The 22,422-nt window shown below is 44.7% G+C and overlaps 1 protein-coding gene and 1 pseudogene across 1 annotated transcript in view; both read right to left on the bottom strand.

The window, feature by feature from the left end:
- The window catches only part of LOC119167686 (chymotrypsinogen B), a 495,108-nt gene that overhangs the window by 274,105 nt on the left and 198,581 nt on the right, over positions 1-22,422 (bottom strand). The gene's annotated exons all lie outside the window — the stretch shown is intronic.
- Positions 11,966-12,706, bottom strand: LOC142765118 (uncharacterized; annotated as a pseudogene).

The raw sequence follows: 22,422 nt of genomic DNA, 5'->3' as shown, positions 1-22,422 counted from the left end.
TCACACAAGGTGTACCATCCCTTAACGACTGCTTGGATAAAGGAGTGAACCTCAATCCAGAATTGCTGCAAGTCCTTCTTCGCTTTTGGTGGTACCCTGTCGCCATCAATTCCGACATAAAAAAGGCATTCTTACAAATTGAGATACAGAAGACTGACCGAGATGCGTTCCGGTTTTTCTGATTTGACTCTATTTCCGTAAGCCAACACCGTAAGCTCGTCGAATGGCGCATGACACGGGTACTGTTTGCATCAACGTCAAGCCCTTTTTTGCTCATGGCAACTATTCACTACCACTTAGATAACGCATGTGAAGACAAAGAGCTTGCTTCAACATTAAAGAAGGCATTTTATGTCGACGATTTATTGGTGGGTGCGGAGACATTCCATGAAGGTCGGCGCATCTATGAGCAGTCGAAAGCAATTATGAAAGATGCTGGCATGAAGCTCAGAAAGGCATACGCAGTCATATGAACGTCTTTCTTGAGAGTTGCATCAGTGAAGTATGACATACGTAGATTGAATTTGCAACTGATTTACATTATTAGTAGAGTGCTGAAGAGGAAAACGCGATGACAGGTTGCTTAGGTGTGGGAAATAGCTGAAAGACTATCTGAAACGTGCAAGGTATCCTTGTTAGTTACAGTCTAGGGCTGACTATAAAAAGTTTTACGAGGATATGCTTTTATCTCTCTCAGGAATGAATTGATGCACGTGTATGTTTGTGTGTGTGTGTGTTTGTGTGTGTGTGTGTCTGCCTGCATGTCTATATAACAAATGTAAGGGAAACAAAATCTCGTGAATCTTTGTGTTCAACATGGAGGCCACCTCACGCCTGTATATATCATATGAAATATGAACTATTTCGAATTGTGAAGCTCTTATATGCCACATTTTTATGCACCACTTTGTAAGTCCAGAACTTTCTGAAACCAGAAAGAGCACGAAATAAAGCCATGAATTAGAAAAAGAGCTACTTAGCTCATTTTCGGTTAGTCACAATTTTATGAAGCCAGCCGATAATGAAGCTTTAAAAACATAATGAAAATTATTGTCTTTTTTTATTGAAGTGTAGGGATGATAAAAGAAAACTCAAATGAACGTGTATAAAAATGAAACGAGCCATAACTGCATTCAGTTATGTCCTACCAACTTTCCCAAGTTTCCACGCTTGATAACTTCCTTTCTAGTATGATGGGCTCCTTTTCTCGTTCATTTGTTCCTCCCAGTGAGCAGCGCTCTTTTCTGCCCTTGTGTTTTTTTTTTGCTTCTGTAGTTACGAAGTAACTACTTCTAGAGTGCGCTGTTCCTGCATTCAGTCATCAGTAGCAGGTCAACCTACAGATTTATGCGCTTAAGAACTCATTCAGAAAGTGTCAGCCAGTGTAGCAGTATTCACGGTATAGCAGTGTCAGTGAAACATCCTTTTCACCATTGATATTATGACAACACGACTTGAGTAATTAAATTATCTACAGATTATTTGGACTTGGACGGTATCATTTATAGTGGTATGTAAGTCACTAGTCACTTGAAAATATGCTTTCAGATGTGATATTAAGTATGCCTGTTATCTGAGCTTTGGAAATTTGCTTACCATGCCTCAAATTGTCCATCAGTCAACTCATGTGATAATGTATTTTCAGCGATAATATTACAAGCAGCTACAAAGAAGCCTTTATTTGCATTTTCACTTCATTAGCACATTGTTGATGAGAAGTGAAGAAATCACCTGCTTTTTTCAAAATTATTTTTCATGCACTATATTTTCTTATTTGGCAGCTAAAAAGGTCCTCCAAGAAGAAAAACAACGACATGATGCAACTGGCTCAAGGACATTAAGGGCAGCTATTAAGGAGCTTGCGAACTAAGCTACAGAGGTGTCGCTAGAAGATGTTTTCTGCAGCCTTTGTCAACTGCGTAGCTCTGATGAGATTGAAAAAATAGAACGTGATAAGAGAGGGCAGAGCACCAACAATTTCTGGCTTGAGCACCGCATTGGAATGATAACAGCATCTAAGGCCTACAATGTTTACACAAGAGTGCAGACTATTCGGGCAAAAATGGGGCCTCATGATGTTCGCCCGCTGTTTAAACAATTATTGCGGAAAAAATGTGTAATGACAGCAGACATGCAGAGAGGCATCTACCTTGAGCCAACCACCAAGACCTGCTATTTGGAACAAAATCGCCAACACGATAGTCTCCGTATTCATAATTGTGGTCTTCTTGTGCTCCAGCACAAGCCTTTCATTGGTGCAAGCCCTGATGGTGTTGTAACATGTGCTTGTTGCCCTCCGAGATTTCCGGCGGTGAAATGCCTCAAAAGCATGGAGAAATTTTTTAAATATGAAACGTGCTGTGAGGGTGGCACCAGGCACATGAAGCACACAAGCCCCTACTTCTGTCAAGCATAGATTTAGATGGGAGCTACAAGCTTCAATGCAACTGACATATTTGTTTGTGTTAATGACACAGAGAACATAACTTTTAATGTACCTTTCTCGCAGCTGTACTTTTAAGATGTAGTTGAACGATGTACTTTTTTTTCAGGCAATATGTTCTCCCACCTATTCTACATTTGTTACAGTAAGAGTATTGTACAATGGAGAGGCACAAGTTGTGATAAGAACTAAAACATGCACTAGCAGCCAGAGCTGAAGCTATTTTTTTTACTAGCAGGTATGCTGGTCAAGATGCAATGAGGCACAAAAAATAGCAAAAGCTTTCTGGGCATAGGTGCATAGCCTATATTTTTGCACTGCATGCAGTATGATGCAACATGATGTTTAAGTAGCTGCAAGGTAAACAAACGCTGACAACTGATTACTTTTGCAAAGCCCTTTCATGTAAACGCCGGTGCTGCTAGTGAAAATGTTTATGCTGTGTGTTTAAAAACTGAGGACATACTTGTTGTGTTGCCACCATAACTTGGCTCAGCTACACCTTGTACTTTTCTGGGTTCAGCAGATGGGTTGTAAGAGCAGAATTCGCTAAAGGTAAAATTAGGGACGTAATGATCGTAGCCTGTGATATTTACCTGTGGTGTACTAAGGCTCAGAGAAAGTTAATAGGCAGTGTCTTCTAATAATGTAGCAAGGGACATCTTCCATTGCAGGCATAGGTCTGTGAATGAACGAGTCAACTCACCCGGACACACTCAGACTCTGACCGAGCCGCGAGTCCGAGTTGGAGCGAGTCTTGGTAAGTAATGTTTAGGTGAGTTTGAGTCCAAGTGAGTTCGGTAGAAGAAAATTTTCAAAAATGTGAGTTCAAGTGCGTTCAACTTACGAAAGCTTCGGCGAGTCTGAGCGAGTCCAATGCACAAAATATATTTTATGAGCGAGTCCGAGTGAGCTCTACTTTTTTGCCGATCTCTGATTGTAGAAATTCATGCTGGAACTGTAACTTGTATCTAGTACTAAGAACACCCTTGATTGTGCAATGCATGTTCGCAGACACCTGGTATTTGAGAACTTTTAGCATATCAGAATATGTTTATTGTTCATATTATGTGTTCCAAACTTCAATGTTTCTAATGGGAAGGTATGTGGTGCAAGCTGCAAAAATGTCAATCAAAGGGCATCAAAGAAATACCTGCAACCATGTTTGATGCCGGCATCGCAGCAGTAAACGTGTTCTGCTCTGTTAGTATTGTGTTGAGGAAAGTTCTTGAAGATGATCATGCAAACTAGTCAAAATGCCCATTTATGGTTTTTCCCTTGTTTAATATTGTTTCGGATGTGATGGGTTTATTTACACTGAATAATGTCAGCGCTCTACCGTCACTGCCAAATCACCATCGCTCGAGAGCGTCCGATCTCTTCTTTTTCCTAGCTCTTTCAGTCCGCGTTACATTTTCCTCCGGGCCAGACGAAGCTCACCGAGCGAATAGAAGCGATCGGCTGTTGTAGGCTTCAATCGGGCAATGTACACAATTTGCGTCTTGCGCGAACGCCGGTTCTGAGCTGTCACTTTCGCAACAGCCTAAGTGAGGTCGCTTAGGCACTGAGTAATGACGAATGGTCCTGTGTACTTAGAAACAAACTTCTGCCAAAGTCCCTTCTTTCGAATAGGCGTCCACAGCCAGACCAAATCACCTGTAGCGGAAGTCACGGGCGAGTGTTTTGCGTCGTAACGGTCTTTCGCGCGAGCGTGGGCGGAAATAGTTCGGAGCCGAGCAAGTCGACGAGCTTCTTCGGCGCGACACTGGCGCTTTCGTTCACCGAAAAAGGAAGTATGGTGTCAAGGAAAGTTTGGGGATGACGAGCATAGAGAAGAAAAAAAGGCGTATAACCTGTGACTTCCTGTTTCGCGGTATTAAAGGGGTATGTAACAAAAGGTTAATGCGGTATCCCAGTTTTGTATTCTGCTGCGGCGTACATTGAAAGCATGTTAATGATGGTACGGTTGGTGCGCTCAGTGAGGCCGTTGGTCTGAGGGTGGTATGGCGTGGAATGGCGATACTGACACCCACAAAGCCGTAGCAACTCTTCGACAACGTCAACGGTAAACCGCTGGCCGCGATCACTTATCACCATACGAGGGGCCCCGTGACGGAGTATGATCGAGTGCAGAAGAAAGCATGGCACATCAGATGATGTCGCTGCAGCAACCGCCATCGTTTCAGTATACCGCGTCAAGTAATCTACGCACACAATAACCTAGCGGTGGCCGGTGGTAGACTTGGGGAAAGGGCCCAGTAAATCTATGTCAACTTTTTCGAATGGTGATGTCGGTGGCTTAACCGGCTGCAGTGTGCCGGCCAATGGTGTGGTAGGTTGTTTGTAGCGTTGGCAGACATCACAACTTGCGACGTAGTGCTTGGTGGTCTTCCAGAGTCGAGGCCAGTAAAAACGTTGTCGGATACGGTGAAGCGTTCGGGCAAAGCCAAGGTGCCCAGACGTGATGTCATCGTGCATGGCTTGGAATACCGCAAGACGCAGGCATTCTGGCACGACGAGGAGTAGTGTAGAACCATGGCTGGAGTAATTCTTGCGATATAGTAGGGCGTCATGAATCACGAATGGCGTGGCGCGTTTAGAGCTACGAGCCACATCAATCATTGGTTTCAGCGAAGGGTCACGCTGTTGCTCGGGACGGAAGACGTCCAAATTTGGGAAGTTGGATGAGATTGCGGCCAGGTAGTTGTCAAAATCATCATCATCAGCATGCAAAGTTGGAGATGGAAGACGAGATAAGCAGTCGGCATCTGCGTAACATGACCGCTCTTGTAGGTCACAGAAAAGTTATATTCTTGAAGCCGTAAGGCCCAACAAGCCAACCGACCAGTTGGGTCGCGTAGTCCGACAAGCCAACAAAGAGAATTATAATCTGTGACAATCTTAAACTGCCGGCCGTACAAATAAGGTCTGAACTTTTGGACGGCGAAAACAACTGCAAGACAGTCCAGTTCGGTAACCGTATAATTCCTCTCCGCCTTAGTCAAGTACGACTTGCATACGCCACGACGTGCTGGTGGCTGTTGTGATACTGAACCAGCACGGCACCAACACCGACACCACTAGCATCTGTATGCAGTTCCGTGAGGGCCTCCGGGTCGAAATGGCGCAAAAGGGGCCCGGCAGTAAGCAAATACTTCAGCTGCTCGAAAGCAGCCTCACACTCAACGGTCCATCGGAATGGGGCGTTTTTGCGGAGCAACTCTGTCAGGGGATGAGCAAGCCGGGCGAAGTCTTTGATAAACCAACGAAAATAAGAACACAGGCCCACGAAGCTACGGAGATCCTTCACAGACGTGGGTTGCTTGAAATCTCGGACAGCACTGATTTTTTGCGGGTCTGGCCGTATACCGTCCCTGTCAACTAGATATCCAAGCACAAGGGCTTGACGCTCACCGAAATGACACTTTTTTGCGTTTAAAACAAGACCAGCTTGTTTGAAGCAATCTAGAACAACGCTAAGCCGATGGTTGTGCTCGCGGAATGTCTTGCCAAAAATAATTACATCATCAAGATAACACATACGTATCTCCCATTTGAGACCGCGAAAGATGGAGTCCATGAATCGCTCGAAGGTAGCTGGGGTATTGCATAAGCCAAACAGCATAACGTTGAATTCAAATAACCCATCAGGCATGACAAAAGCAGTCTTCTCTTTCTCATACGGATGCATTGGTATTTGCCAGTATCCAGACCTTAGGTCGATGGACGAAAAGTATGCGGCCGAGTTCAGACAATCAACAGCATCGCCGATGCGTGGTAGCGGATACACGTCTTTATTTGTGACGGCGTTGAGACAGCGGTAGTCTACACAAAATCGCAGAGTTGTCTTTCTTTTTTACCGATATAACAGGAGCTGCCCAGGCACTGCTTGACTCTTGAATAACACCTTTCTGCAGCATCTCGTTGTCCTGATCGCCGATCACATGCCTCTCTGACGGGGATAAGCGATATGGTTTCTGGCGTATCGGTGTAGCACCTCCCGTGTTGATGCGGTGGTGCATACGGGATTCGGTCAACATGGAACAACGCTTGTTTTGAGCGAAATCAAAGACTCCTGCGTAGCGTGTAAGCAGCTCCTAGAGGACATTCTGTTCAGAAAAAGGCAACGACTTAATTATCATACGTTTCATCTCGGCTGAGTAGTTGGGTGCAGTCTGACTAATGGCTGGAGACTCTGGGACCATTCTGACGTCAATTGTGGCCTGCTCCTCGAACGTTCCCAGTTTGAATCCATCTGGTAGAACAACAGGATCTGAGGCTGCGTTAAGTGCCCACAAACAAGCATGTCCGCCGATGGCTGTAAGGACAGACCGTGGGACCAGCACATTTTCCTTGATGGCGTTTGCATGATCAGGCTCCACAAGTCCAGTGCAGGGTCCTGAGCGGACATGAGAACAGCATACGGGTACAAAGACTGCAGTCCAACCAGAGATCGTCACATCTTCAGACAACGAAAGCGCATCGATGGGCAGAGTCCGAAAATCGTCAACTATTGCAGCGGGCAACGTACTTTGTAGAAAAATCTCTCCAGGTCCACAGTCAAGCGTAGCACCGCATTCATGAAGAAGGTCCATCCCTAAAATAACGTTATGAGTTGCGTGAGCCAGTACAGCGAATTCAACTCGGAAATTTAGTCCACCAATCGTGGGCACAACTGAACAAATACCAACAGGCCATAACGCTTCGCCTCCAACTCCACGAAAAGTTTCTTTACGATTCCACGCGAACATAACTTTGTGACCCAAGAAACGATGTTTGAAACGAAGACTCATAACCGAAACAGCAGCACCAGTGTCTACAAGAGCAAGAGTAACTACACCGTCTATACACACACGCACTTTGTTCATCAACATCACAGCAGAAGGAGGAATTGACGAAACAGACCGTCCCGGGATCGCACCTCCATCGGTCGCACCAGTTAGTTTCCCAGTTGATGTGGGGAAGGTGACCGACGACGCGGAGACGGCGAGCGGCGGGACCGTGTCGGAGGCGGCGTCAGGCTTCGCTCGGAGGCGGGGGACTCGGTGCGAAATTCGTTAGGCCATTGCTGTAAGGGACGGTAGTTGGCCGGGTGAGAGGTCCAGGTTTCGTGCATACGAGGCGGGTACGTCAAAAAACTAGGCGGCACAGGCGTTTCGTACATACGAGCCGGATACGTCGAAAACCGTGGCGGTGCAGGTGGTCGTCTGGGACAGAAGCGCGAAATATGCCCTGGGAGACCGCATGTGTAGCAAACGGGGACTTGTCGCCTTAGATAAGCAGGAGCAGAGGTGGCAGAAGTACGCGGAGACGGGTCGTGCCTTGCAGGAACATTTTGCGATGACGCATAGTAATCGTCTGGTAAAAGCCTGGTTGACGACGGTCGGAGGTCCACAGCGGCACGTCGAGATGATGACATTCGGTGGTGGCCGTGACCCTGTCGGGGAAAATGGAAGCCGCGGGGTAAAATCTGCAGTTCCTGTGCATGGTCGGTTTTCGACGTGGCGCTCTCGTATCCAGTAGGGAGGTGGTTCGGGGCACGCGGCGAACGAGCATTAGTGGTGAACGTCACCTGCTTGAAGTCGTATGAGCTTTTCTTGAACTACCCGACGTACGAAGAAGGGAATGCCTTCGCAGGTGGCAACGTCCATACTTGCAACAGTGGGAGCATTGGCCAAGCGCCCGAACTTGGGTAAAATTCTCCGAGTCTTCAATGCCTCGAATGCGCGACACTACTGCCTGAAAATAGAAGTAGTGTTCAAGTTTTCTTTCGTTATCAAAAAATTGTACACGTCCTCGGCGATGCCTTTTAACAAATGACCGACTTTGTCTTCGCCAGACATATTTGCGTTGACAATCCCGCAAAGCTTCAATATTTCTTAAATGTAGGTTGTGCACGTTTCGTCAGGCAACTGAGCCCTACGTGACAGCGTTTCCTCAACTTTATTTTTCATAGAACTCGTGTCCCCAAAGCAGGCTTTCAGTTCCTCAACAAATATATCGCAAGTGGGGAGGACATGTTCATGGTTCTCAAACTAAAGCAAGGCTGTCCCGGCAAGGAAGAATACTTCATTCACGAGCTTCGCCGGCGCGCCCCATTCGTAGTAGCGGCTCACTCTATCGAAGTGTTTTAGCAAAGCGTCCAAATCTTCGTCAGTTTTGTAGGGTTGAGAGCTGGGCTAGTTGGTGAGACATCATTTAGCCATATGGTGTAGTAGCGCAATTTTCACGGGGACGAAGAGGACAAGAACACACGACACTCGCTACACTCGCAACTAATTTTATTTCAGAAGCAGCACATCATATATAACCCATAACCCTAGCGAAACAGGCTTAGCTACCGATCGGCACATTCTAAAGTTGTAAAGAGTGGCATAGCCTTTTCATGTTTGAGAGCAGCCTTAACAAAGTCATGTCCAGAAAAGATTAGCGAAAGCTTCAACCAACAAATTATCAGGCTAAAAAATGCTGGGTACGAAAAACACGTGTTGTGTAGATCGGCTAACAAGCTGATTAGTCACGTACGCAACAACTTTCATAAAAAATGACAAGAATTGAAAACAAGAAGAACATAGTGTCAGTTCCATATGCGCACAAGATTGCCCATAATTTAAAAAACGTAGGTAATCGCTATGGCCTAGAACTACTTTTTTCGGCACCCAACAAGCTTAGTAAAATGTGTTCCAAACTAGACCGTAAAGTTTCCATAGCAGTAAACACTAATGCTGGTAGTTGTACGGTAAATCACACAACAAAGTTTGTTAAGTGTAGCCTATCAGTCGTGTATTGCTTGCCGCTAACGTGTGGAAAGGTATACATCGGCCAGACGGGTCGATGTTTGAACACCCGACTTTTAGAACACAAGCGATCATTAAGAACTGACATTCATTCTCACATAAAGAGACACTGTTCCCAGTGTGGCTGCTCACCACTGTTCAGTGACACGACCGTAGTCTTCCGTCATGGAAACCAACTAACCAGAGAAATTGTCGAAGCCTTCCACATTAAAAAAAGAAAAGAAGGATGCATTAGTCAGTCATCAGTTTCGTTAAGTGACCGAGAAGCCAGCTACCTCGAAGGACTTAATTGAGATCAGTGTTTGCATGTGTCATACTCTCCTTTTTTGTCGTTTCAAAATTTTGTTTCAAACACGTGTGAATTCCCGCAAATTTTTTTGTTTTTTTTATTTGATGTTACCCAGGGCTGTTTTTAGTTAAGTCATCTTAAAGTGTAAGCGTAACTGCCGTGTACTATCGCTTGAGTCTGCGCAAAAGCTTCTGTTGGCAATGATTCAATGTTCGTAGTTCTTTTCTGTGTCGCTAGGGTTATGGGTTATATATGATGTGCTGCTTCTGAAATAAAATTAGTTGCGAGTGTAGCGAGTGTCATGTGTTCTTGTGCTCTTCGTCCCCGTGAAAATTGCGCTACTTCGTCAGTTTTAACTGACAATATTCGTGGCTGAGGTGCCCAGTAGTCCGGTTGTCGAAGTCGACGGCTACCTTGTGCTGTGTCGGTGGCACTGCTGGATGCAGCAGCGTAGTGCGTCAATGGAATTGCTGTGTCTTCGTTCATGCTGATGTTGCCCGGGGGTAGGCCAGCTAAGCGTCTGCTTCTTCGAAGAACTTCTGCTGTGAGTCCAGAATGGCAAGTTACCCAGCACCGCTCCACCAAATCTGTTACGGATGTGATGGGTTTATTTACACTGAAAAATGTCAGCGCTCTACCGTCACTGCCGAATCACCATCGCTCGAGAGCGTCCGATCTCTTCTGCTTCCTCGCTCTTTCAGTCCGCGTTACAATATGATCAGACGTGAGTGCTTGACCCCTACTGTAATGCACAGCCAACTGCTTCTGGCTCCCATTCCTGAGCCAGAAACTTCCAGACATTGAGAAATGAAGTGTACCATTTTATATGATGTATGAGAGGTCATTGGAATAAAAATTACATGTGTGTTCATTGGTTTGTACAACAGCAATTTGTTCACTTCTCGCTTCACAAACACAGATAGTGAGGGCCTGTTGCCTTGCCCAAAAAACATTGCGCCGACTCTCTAAACAATTTACACTAACTAGTGTCGCAACATCAAACAGCTACATGTAGTTCTTTACAAACTATCACTCTACATAAAATGTATCTTTTCTGCATTTTTTCAATTCTGCTTTCACCTAGCTTCAATTCTGCTTTCACCTAGCTTCAGAATGTGTTGTTGTCTATATACATGTAGACTTTGCCTCCACTTTCACACAGACTTTGCCTTGTTATCTATCATTGACTTGACTGTGCTTAGTGTTTATATGTTGCTGCTTCGCTTATGTGATCATCCCAGCTTCAGCAGGCATCTACAAACAGTGGCAGTGAATGTACAAGCACTTGTGTGCTATTGCTTGGAAGCATAGTAAAGAGTTCAAATGACCAAGCTACTTCACAATCTGCCACTACAATGTGCCTGCCATGCCGATCATTATTTTATCAAGCAAAATGAGTGCCTTAATGCTCCCACGTTAAAATCCCGGAATTTATTTTGGTTGCCATATATGCATATGTGCAGTGACTTCGGTTTGCTGTTCTCCTGCTTGTCTATTAATTCAATCTCAGCTGCTAATAACAGTGAATAATAGGTCAAGGGGACACCACAACTGACAACTTGCTACTACAAACCATTAACAAAGATGGCAAATTATTTTGAAAAATTAAATTGGTTCCAAGGTAAAATACAGTTGCCTGACACTAATGACATCAAAATTTTTTAGCAATCTACCATGACGCATCGTTCAGAGCCAATAAAGTTGCATGTTTCCCCCACCGTGGTGATGTGTAGTGGTTATGGTGCATGCCTGTAGGTCATGCTATGAAATCCCTGCCACAGCGGCTGCATTTCAATGGAAGCGATAGCCACATCTGACTGCGGCAGCCTCATTTTCGATGGAGGCAAACGTGCTAGAGGCTCATGTACTTAGATTCAGGAGCACGTTGAAAAAAAGCCCCTTAATCGAAATTTCCGGAGCTTTCCACTGTGGTGTCCTTCATAATTACATCATAATTTTGAGACGTAAAGCCCCAACATTTATTATTATTAAGGAGCTATGTGGCTAGTCTTCCCTATCCTCTCGCTTGGCACTCAGATGAACTTGCCTTTGTTGTTCTCCCTTCCCATCCCTGGTAAATTTTTTATGTCTTGAGAGGAACAAAGCTGCTATATTTTATTCAAAAGTAATGTGAATAGTTATGAATAGCTTTCTTGACATTACTTGCGTGAAGTAATTCATTATATTACTGAATTACCAGCCCAGAAATGTTATTTATTATTGTATTACAATAACAGAAACCATCCTATTACTGTAACTTCATTACTGACACATATGGCGTATTACTAGATGCGGTTACAAATTTTGGCATGTCTGTGCAATGAACCTAAGGCACTAGCCGCTCTAAATCATGCGTGTGCTGGTCCCGTGCTAGTAAACAACTGACCTCGGTAATGAAACAGAAGAAGGGAGGAGTTGAGCAACTGCCACTGGGTGTTACTGCAGAGCATTCGTGTCATTTCGAAGAAATCGTTTTTTACTGAATATAGGTTTTGACAAATTAACTGTGCCCACATTAACTGTGACGATGCCATCAATATATGGCAACAAGTCCAGATCTAGGTGTCTTTGGAAGAAATTCGAAGAGCTTCATGCGCTGTATTGCTCGCTTTACATGGACCCTGGCCCTTGCAAATGCCTGGTTCGTGACTGTTTCTTCTGTAGTCAGCTGAGGATTTTTCAGAAATGGTGGCCTGATAAGTTTGATGTTTTTCTCTTTGCAGAGTTCTTGAATAAGGAATCCCTTAGCAACCATAACTGCATCAATAGCTGGAATGCAAGTATTAAGTAGTACTGTGTCATTGGTTATAAATGAATATGAAGCTTTGACACCATACGTTGCACTGACATAACTGATAAAACAACCTGGGGTCTCACCAGCAATTTCAATGTGTATCTGCGCTTGTAATGGCTGTATGTTAGAATTCTGGACTTCAGATCCTTTGGTCTTTCACACGGCATCTCCGTGCAATCAAGCACCATACCTGTGTCGGGGTATTCTTCAAAATACACGAACATGCATGCTGTGACAGCATCTTTGCTTGACAGAAATATCTCATGTTAGAAAATACCGGCCAATATCATAATAGCTTCCTGAAATATATTTGCCGCTGTCATTCGGTGAACTGCTACAAGCGCTGCTAGCAGGCTGAATGATGTGTCATGGGAGAGTTGCATGAAGCACAAGAGAACAGCATCCTCATTAGAAATGCAGAAGTGTCTAGCGTTTCGTGACAGACGAGCTTCAGTAGTAAATACTTCACAGATGTTGCAGGATAGCTCAAAGCAACCTATTCCACTCATCACTGCGAGAGCCTTCTCATTTTCTACTTTGCTAATCGTGATTAACTGTTGCCTGTCGGTGATACAAAGATCCAGTGTGTTCACCTGGACTGGTACGTCATTCAAGTGCTGCAGCTCCGTAGAAACACCTGTGAAGAAACACAAATAAAGCAGACACAGTGCTTTTCTAAACAATAATTGCATATGAAGGCACAGAGCATATTTGAAAGCACGAAACTTACCCGCTTCAACAGATTCATTATTGTGCGTTGTGTCAGGAACTTCAAATGGCATGCTTGCTTGATGTTCACTTGTAGAGGCTAGTATGAAAATAAATAAGACTTCAAAGCAAGCAAGCTCAGTTGTCACACGTCGTGGCTGCACATGCCAAGAATTGCTTTCTACTAGCAACCAAATCAGGAACAACCTGAAAACTAAACACTACTCTGCTGCAAAAAGAGCGCCTGGAGCTTGGGAAATGAGTTGTTTCCCAAAACAAGCAAATGGGCAAAAGGTTATCTCTGCATCCTTTTATATTTACTGTGGCATTCTAAAATGCATTTGGGTAATGCTTCTCTGGCAAGTCATAGCTACAGTAATGTGAACGTTCCACTCGATGCGTTCAGCAGCTACAGCTTGTTGCAACGCCATGCCAAGGATAAAAAATTATACTGCATACTTACTGCATGGTTCGCTCTCTTCTAGCATTTTCGTAGACATCGCTTCACTGTTACTGGCTGACAGGGCTGAAAAAGATTTGACATAATCAATAATGATAATTCAGTTTCTCCGAACACAGCGTGCTGCTTTGGCAGCTGTATATTACTGCTTTGATTGCTAATAAATGGCATCTAGAAATGCAAGGTCGCATGAAATTACCAAGTTTAAGATATTTGTGCTCATTGCAGTCATGGGTTTCGTCTTTGAGACACAAGCCCGTGTTGTATCGCAGCAGGAGGGGCGGGGGGTTGGGGCAGGGGCTGGTGTGGCCGGGGGAGGAGGTAAAAGCCGCTTCGTTGCACCCCGTGACCGATGCAAATTATGACGGCAGTTAACGCCTCCTAGTTTTTCTAGGAGATGTTTCTGCAGTTTGTACTAGTAATGTTTTGGTTCAATGAGAACGATATCACAAAATACTTCATAATAAATTATACCACACACAGCTGTCGTTGTGTACCTGATAACATAAAAAGTTATTATTGATTTTTTATACCACGCTCAGGCTCCACTGTGGCAAAGGCAAGCTGGTTTCTGTTCACGCACGTGGCATAACGAAAAACTCAAGGAGCTCCGCTTTTTGAAACTGCACTCACGTGAAAATGTTTAGAGAACGTGCACTGAACAGCGGCAGCCGGTTTAGCTTATGAATTTGAAAGCAGGCGTGCGCTTCCCTTTCTAAATAACATATATACAGTAAGTGCATCATCCAAATACAGTCATAGTTTCAGACATTCTACGCCGCTCAGCTGCGTTCACGAGGCGCACTTACCTGTGAGGCGATTCGAAGGCCGTGTCTTCGGGTCCTTATCTAGGGGCCGCCTCGGTAGATTTTGTGACAGCACCACATCTGGTGTAAGTCCTCTAATCCTGTAGTCTGCGTGCAATAAATGGCTTATGGGAGGCGCTCAAACAAGGTTACAAGCTTACCAAAGAGCGGGGCGTACGGTGGGTAGCAAAAGTCACTGTCAGCGAAGTGCTTGCTGCACACTGTCGATGGAGGCGTGGGGCATTTTCCTCTTCTGAGCTTCAATATCCACTTGTTCTTTAGCTTCGGGTCCATCAAATAGCTGTGAAGGCTAACACCCTGTTCACTAGCGCACGAAGTGCACTGAGGCACAGAGTAGTACCTCATCATTGCGCAGAACTCGCAGCGGAAACAAGCGGCCGCACGCAGTTGTATAAAACGAAACGCTGTGCTTTCAAAATGAAATAAAAGCGGACACCCACGGTTTTATAACAGCCTCGGTAGCCACCACACACCAGGTAACCAACAGAACAGTTTCTTTGTCAAGCTTTACAACGCGTGGTAGTTTCAATACTGTGCCAGGCCCACGGCCAAGCCTCACAACAAAACCACACAAATCCGCATAGGGACGTCATACAAGCGCCGTTCGCAGTGCCGCCTTTGGTCGCGCACCAGGCGAATCGGCACATGTCTAGACTACATCCAGACTGAACGTCCCCCGTTATGCGACGACCACAAGTTTATTGCGCATTTTGGTAACATGTGGTCACCCTTTCGCACTCTGAGTTTTACGGCATTACGTGGATACGTTGTGCGATGTAAAAACGAACGTCAAAATCTATTGCTTGTCCAGAAGAAGTGTTCAAAGTTTGGTGCACCTTGTATGAATTCCTGCGCGTTACATAGTAGTCACTATTCGCGATTTTTCTTTTTTGAGTAGTCAGTCTCGATGAATACTTAGTTTTCTTCAAAAACACGCCATTCTGCTGCACGTGCGATCCTTTTATTTGGATGCAGTCAAGAGCACACGATACTGAAATTCCCATTGCACTATCAAAACATGACCACATGACGAAGAAGGACATGATCACTACTTAGGCACTTTTTGTGTAAATGGCGTGGGGATAAATGTGGTTCGCCTACTCAAAGCCTTTTACAATAACCCGGCAAAATTATGATTTTACTTCAGTGACCAACCAGTGCACTCAGTGTAGGTGCGCTTCAGTTGTACAACTCATAAATATCATATCTATACGCGATAAAATACGAAAACAATGTGTCACGATAGGAGGAAAATATGATTTAACGACAATAATTAGCCAGTATTTTACCTATACATGTGTATAGAAATAAAAGTGATTTAATGCATCTATATTATTCAAATAAAAGTATTTGGCACCGACACAAAAGGGATCCTACTGAAAAAAGTGTTATACTGCCGCAGACGAATTGATACAGAGACAAATATCAGCAAATTTCAGCAGTTGCTATGCTTTTCTTTCGTAAATTCAACCAAAACAATTGTAATAAGAAAAATACTTGTCTTCAGTGCAGCGACAAGATTCTGGCGGTTATTCTTGCTCGTACAGAGGAAAAAAAACCAGTATATATATATATATATATATATATATATATATATATATATATATATATATATATCGTCCGTCGGCAGCGTCCGCAGTCTTCTCTCTCTCTCTCTCTCTCTCTATATATATATATATATATATATATATATACATATATATATATTTATATATATATATGTATATATATATATATATATATATATATATATATATATATATATATATATATATATATATATATATAAGGGAAAGAAGCGTATACCTAAGGGCTCGTTTTTGCGTGTTTTTAACACAATATTAATGAGATATAACAGACAGTAATGCCAAGGAATGTACAGGGGAAGTTATTAAAATCAATGGAATATAAATTAGAAGAAAGAAAAGTGGATGAAAAAATTACCAACTGTGAGCAGGAAACGAACCTACGACCTTCCAATTACGCGTTCGATGCTCTAACCACTGAGCTATCACAGCGGCCCTCCCTCCATCCACTTTTTTGGGTTTATCTGTGAATTTAGAAGTAGGAGCGACAGTCAGCGCCATCTATAAGCCAAACAACGAGTGTGAAAACACTCTTATGCGCATGTTTGGCGTCACGTAGCACGTGAACTTATTATGAGCGGGCAGCTGATTAATTGTCCCTCTTATACAACCTAAACACACCAAGTCTGCCAGTACGAGACCCTCGTTCAAATGAAATAAGGGAAAGAAGCGTATACCTAAGGGCTCGTTTTTGCGTGTTTTTAACACAATATTAATGAGATATAACAGACAGTAATGCCAAGGAATGTACAGGGGAAGTTATTAAAATCAATGGAATATAAATAAGAAGAAAGAAAAGTGGATGAAAAAATTACCAACTGTAATATATATATAGGCAGGCATGGTGGTTGAGTGGCCGTAGCGTTGCATATAGTCTAGTAGATCCTCCGTGAGCGGTCACAACGTGGTTTATTTCGACGTTTCGTCCTAGAGTCTGGCCTTCATCAGGAATAAAGATACAGTTTGTCGGTGCTCAGCTTTATACAATCTCAAATCAGAGGGCAAGGTAAGAGGGAAAAAAAAGAAAAGAAAAAAAAAGAAAAGAAAAGGAAAGAAAAAAAAGAAAAAAGAGAAAAATAATATACGGTGACCGCCCCTGGGTGCCCCCCTTCCACTTTTCCCTCCACTCCCCCCCTCATCTCTCTCCCCCCTCTCCCCTTCACCTTTCTGATGTCAGCGGTCTGAGTATGTTTCCGTTCACTAGCGCATTCCTCCCGATCAGACGGTCCCTCCTGGCACTGGCGGTTCGGTGTGGGGCAAAAAAGAGCTTTTCAGGAAGTCCTAAGCCTTTAACTGCTCGGGGTCCCGTAAACAATTCGTCGTAGAAGGACGCGTATTGTGGCAGAGGCTGGTCAGCGGGCATTTTAGGAAGTTCTAAGCCTTTAACTACTCCGCGCCCTGTCAACATTTCGTCGTAAAAATAGGGGTGCCCCGTATTGCGGTAGGCTGTGCAAGCGCGTGCAATGCGAATTCCTGGCCCGCTTCTAAATTACGCGTGTCGTGGGGGCCTCCCGGCTGTGCACATGGTTGCTGTTGGGCATGTCGTGCATGGCACAATTGATTGGGTAGTAAAATAAAACAGAAAACAGACGACAGCTGCACCTAGGAAAAGTAGTTACACTTGAAATTGTTTTAGGTTGTCCAGTGCCCTTCGCAGCTGCAGTGCCGTGAACTCAGTTACTATTTTCATCGTTGCCGTTATTGTTTTCTAATGCTTTAATTGCTGCAAGTGTACCAGGATTCTCATTTATTCCTCTATCGAGGGTGTTAAATCGGTGGATAAGGTATGACTCTCGTTGTTCACGTTCTCGATTTGATTTAAATCCCGTCTCTAAGAGCGTTACTGATAGTTTGTCGAATGCATGGTCGGGAAGATTGAGATGTTTTGATAGAGGTAGACTTGGGGCTGATTTCGCATGGGCTCTGTGATTATTGAAGCGAATCCTAAATGGTGTTTATGTTTGTCCGATGTACTGCATACCACACACGTTGCATTCGAGTAGGTACACCACATTAGAAGAATCGCATGTTAGGTTTCCTCGTATGTTAATCGAAAACTTGGATTGCGTGCTGGTTGCTTTGTCTGTTTCTCGCATCGCCTTACATACAAGACATCGTGGCTTTAAGCAAGGGCGGCATGAATTATTGGGGGGTGATGTGTTAATTTGGGAGTGGACAAGGGTGTCTTTGAGGTTACGTGGTCGTCGGTAAACGACGCCTGGAGCGGATGGGAATGCGCGTTTCAGACGTTCACTTTGTTCCAGAATGTTGTAATGTCGTTTAAGGATTTTGTTTACATTGGGGAAGTTTGTGCTGTAAGTCAAGCAGAGGTTTGTTCGTTGTGGGTCTTCTCGTGGTGGTCGCTTCATAAGTAAGTCTTCACGCTTTAGTTTTCTCGCTTTTTGAACAGCGTCATTAATTACATGTGGGGGGTATTTTTGTTGCTCGAGCATAAGTTTTAGCCTCTGTGAGCTCGTGTCAAAGTCAGCGTCTCTAGAGCAGATTCGCTTAAACCGGTGAGCCTGGCTGTATGGAATACTGTTTTTACAGTGGCGTGGGTGATCGCTTTGGTAATGAAGGTATTGTTGTCGATCCGTTGGTTTGCGATATAGGGTTGTAGAGAGCTTCTCTTCTTCTATCGTTATGGTGACATCAAGAAAATTTACGGTAACTTGCGAGTATGTGTGTGTGAAGTGTATGTTCGGGTGTACAGTATTGTAAGTGTCTATAAAGCTGAGAAGTTCGTCCTCGCTGTGGGTCCAAATAAGAAAGATGTCGTCTATGTATCTTCTGTATAACATTGGTTTCAAGGAACTTTGTGCAAGAAATTCAGATTCTAGCTTTCCCATAAATATGTTGGCATAATTAGGTGCCATTTTGGTGCCCATAGCGGTCCCGCTGATTTGTCGAAAATACTCTTGGTTAAACTCGAATGAATTTAATTCGAGGACCATCCTCGTCAATGTTGCAATGGCAGAGAAATCTGGGGTGTTAGATTGTCTATGGTTTGTGTACATGTTTCTTAGTGCAGCTATGCCGTCATCGTGAGGAATATTTGTATATAATGAAGAGACATCAAGGGTAACCAAGTACGAGTTTTTCGGCACACAGATACCCGCAATGTCTCGAAGAAAATGTGTGGTGTCTTTTATGTATGACGCGAGGGTGCATGGAATGTGGCTTATTAGTTTGTCCACGTACCCTGATATGGGTTCAGTTATTGTACCGATGCCTGATATGATTGGTCGACCTGGGTTACCGGGTTTATGAATTTTTGGGAGGATGTAGAAGCGACCTGGACGAGGGTATGCTGCTTGCATCAGTTTGTGGTCAGTGTTGGTTATCTTTTCTGCGTCCAACAGTTTCTTTAGTTCTGTTGATACGATACGTTTGTATTCGTCTGTCGGATCACCTGGGAGGCGTTCGTAAAATCTTGAGTCGTCTAGTTGGCGGTATGCTTCTTGTAGGTAGTTGGTTGTATTAAGGACTACAATTGCTCCTCCTTTGTCAGCGGGTTTTATTGTTATGTCTGTCCTAGATGCCAAATTTTTCATGCTTATTTTTTCAGATTTGGTCAAGTTTTCTCGGTTTCCTTTCTGTCTGTTGTATTCGTGTACTATATCTTTCTGTACTGCGGTGATATAAAGGTCCAAGCACTTGTCTCGATTACTGTTCGGTGTCCAATCATTTGATTTACGACGGTGAATTGTTTTGTGGTTAGAAGGCCTATCTAAGAAATATTCGCGCAACCTTAGGCTTCGAGCGAAGTTGTCGAGGTCTCGGAGTAAGTGGAATTCATCGAAAAATTTTGTGGTCGGGCAGAAGCTTAGTCCCTTAGATAGCAGTTTTACTTCGTCAGGTGACAAGCTCGTGTCCGATAAGTTTACAACCACAGTGTCACACGGTGTGTTCCTAGATGGGTGCTCGTTTGTACCATTAGTGTTTTCCTGGGTGGTGGTGTTGTAATGATAAGGCACTGTATCAGGGAACGCGGGTTTGGGCACATGGTCTCTTTCGAGTTTATGAAGTTTTGTGGCCCTGATGGCTTGGTATTTATTCTGCTCAAATTCTGTTAATCGCGTGATTTCTTCGTTCGATAAAGTGTTGTGGCGGAGAATGGTGTTGGTCATAGCGACCAGTTTCTTTACCTGCTTGTCACTATGATTAAGAGCAATTTCTGTTAATTTAAGGGATGCCTCAAGGAGGACGTTTTTCCATGTTATTTGGTCGTGTTTATCTAGATTTGTAGCGGCTGGTGTGAGGGAGAGTGTCATACCCTTGGGGGCTATTCTAGCACGAAGGTACACTTGCAATGTTGATTTATGCATTTCATGTCTAATTCGTTTGTCAGCAAGTTTTCGTACTTTAAGGAAAGTGGCACTGCAACTGGGAAGTGATGAGCTGGACTTACATTTCAGAAGTCAATCTTCTTTTGGGTGCGGGGATGGCACTGATGAGGTGCGCAGGTTGTAGTTATGTCCGGCAGGCCTTCGTCGTTGTGGGGAGAATTTCGGCGTTGGGCTCCCGGCGAACGTGTTCGTTGGCAGTTCCGGGGTCCGTAATAGGGGGACGCGGTTCCGTAGTTCGGCAGGCTTCCCTTTGAGGAGTGGTGTAGTGGTGCTGTCGTGTAGTGCTTCTGGTCTCGACATCCGCAATGGAGGGACGCGTGTTGGCTGTTATGCAGACTTCCCCCCTAGTAGTGGTGCGCTGTTGATGATGGTGAGGGGGTGCTTGAGGCTCGCGGGAGTCACAGTTTCGTTGATCGTCGGGAACTCATCTGTGGTGTTGGGTGGGTGTGGGGCTCCTGGTGTATGTTGATATGCAGAAGTCTTCTCGTGGGTGTCTTGTTGTGTTGAACGTATATTCACGGGAGCTGCTGGTTGAGTCGACCACCCTGTTGTAGATTCAAGATCTCCACGACCGAGTGCTTTCTTGAGGGTTTCGGCAATCAAAGCGACACCCATAAAACTTGGATGAAGCCCATCCGCAGCAAGAAAGCGTCTTGGTGGCAACTGCTCGAATTGGTAGTCGATGTATGACACCTTGCTGGGTCTCCGGCAGTAGGCCTTGACTGTCTCGTTGAATTGACGAGCGTCCCGGTTGAAGCGGTGCACGAATTGTTCGTTCGATCGTTGCAGGTGTAGGTTGAGGTACCGGGGCAACACGCATGAAACAACGAGCCTTTCGAGTTCCTGGCGTGTCCGAAGCGTGTTGTTCACTAGGCGGCGAAGGCGGCGTAGCGATTCGTCTAGTCCGTACGACGCCAGCTCACTCGTACCGACGTGAAAAACGAGCGTGGTCACAGATCGTGGTATGCCAGCAAGCTCTTTCTCGATGTCGAATGTAGAGGCTCCGCGGATGGAAATGATTGCAGGTGTCGTCTTCTCATGTGGGTTGAAATGCCGATGTAAATACCTTGTTTGCGAGTTTCCGATGATGGCTGTAGTTGGTGCATGTTTAGGGAAATTCCGTGAGACCTGCTCGACTGGAGGTGCGCCTGTGGCCGGTCTTGTGTAGGCAGTCATGGTGGTTGAGTGGCCGTAGCGTTGCATATAGTCTAGTAGATCCTCCGTGAGCGGTCACAACGTGGTTTATTTCGACGTTTCGGCCTAGAGTCTGGCCTTCATCAGGAATAAAGATACAGTTTGTCGGTGCTCAGCTTTATACAATCTCAAATCAGAGGGCAAGGTAAGAGGGAAAAAAAAAGAAAAGAAAAAAAAGAGAAGAAAAGGAAAGAAAAAAAAGAAAAAAGAGAAAAATAATATACGGTGACCGCCCCTCGGGTGCCCCCCTTCCACTTTTCCCTCCACTCCCCCCATCTCTCTCCCCCCTCTCCCCTTCACCTTTCTGATGTCAGCGGTCTGTGTATGTTTCCGTTCACTAGCGCATTCCTCCCGATCAGACGGTCCCTCCTGGCACTGGCGGTTCGGTGTGGGGCAAAAAAGAGCTTTTCAGGAAGTCCTAAGCCTTTAACTGCTCGGGGTCCCGTAAACAATTCGTCGTAGAAGGACGGGGGCCGCGTATTGTGGCAGAGGCTGGTCAGCGGGCATTTTAGGAAGTTCTAAGCCTTTAACTACTCCGCGCCCTGTCAACATTTCGTCGTAAAAATAGGGGTGCCCCGTATTGCGGTAGGCTGTGCAAGCGCGTGCAATGCGAATTCCTGGCCCGCTTCTAAATTACGCGTGTCGTGGGGGCCTCCCGGCTGTGCACATGGTTGCTGTTGGGCATGTCGTGCATGGCACAATTGATTGGGTAGTAAAATAAAACAGAAAACAGACGACAGCTGCACCTAGGAAAAGTAGTTACACTTGAAATTGTTTTAGGTTGTCCAGTGCCCTTCGCAGCTGCAGTGCCGTGAACTCAGTTACTATTTTCATCGTTGCCGTTATTGTTTTCTAATGCTTTAATTGCTGCAAGTGTACCAGGATTCTCATTTATTCCTCTATCGAGGGTGTTAAATCGGTGGATAAGGTATGACTCTCGTTGTTCACGTTCTCGATTTGATTTAAATCCCGTCT

This window comes from Rhipicephalus microplus, chromosome 6 (assembly GCF_043290135.1).
Source record: "Rhipicephalus microplus isolate Deutch F79 chromosome 6, USDA_Rmic, whole genome shotgun sequence".
NCBI classification, from domain to species: Eukaryota; Metazoa; Arthropoda; class Arachnida; order Ixodida; family Ixodidae; genus Rhipicephalus; species Rhipicephalus microplus.
Note: the sequence above shows the minus strand (reverse complement) of the source record. Positions and strands in the feature narration are given on the sequence as shown.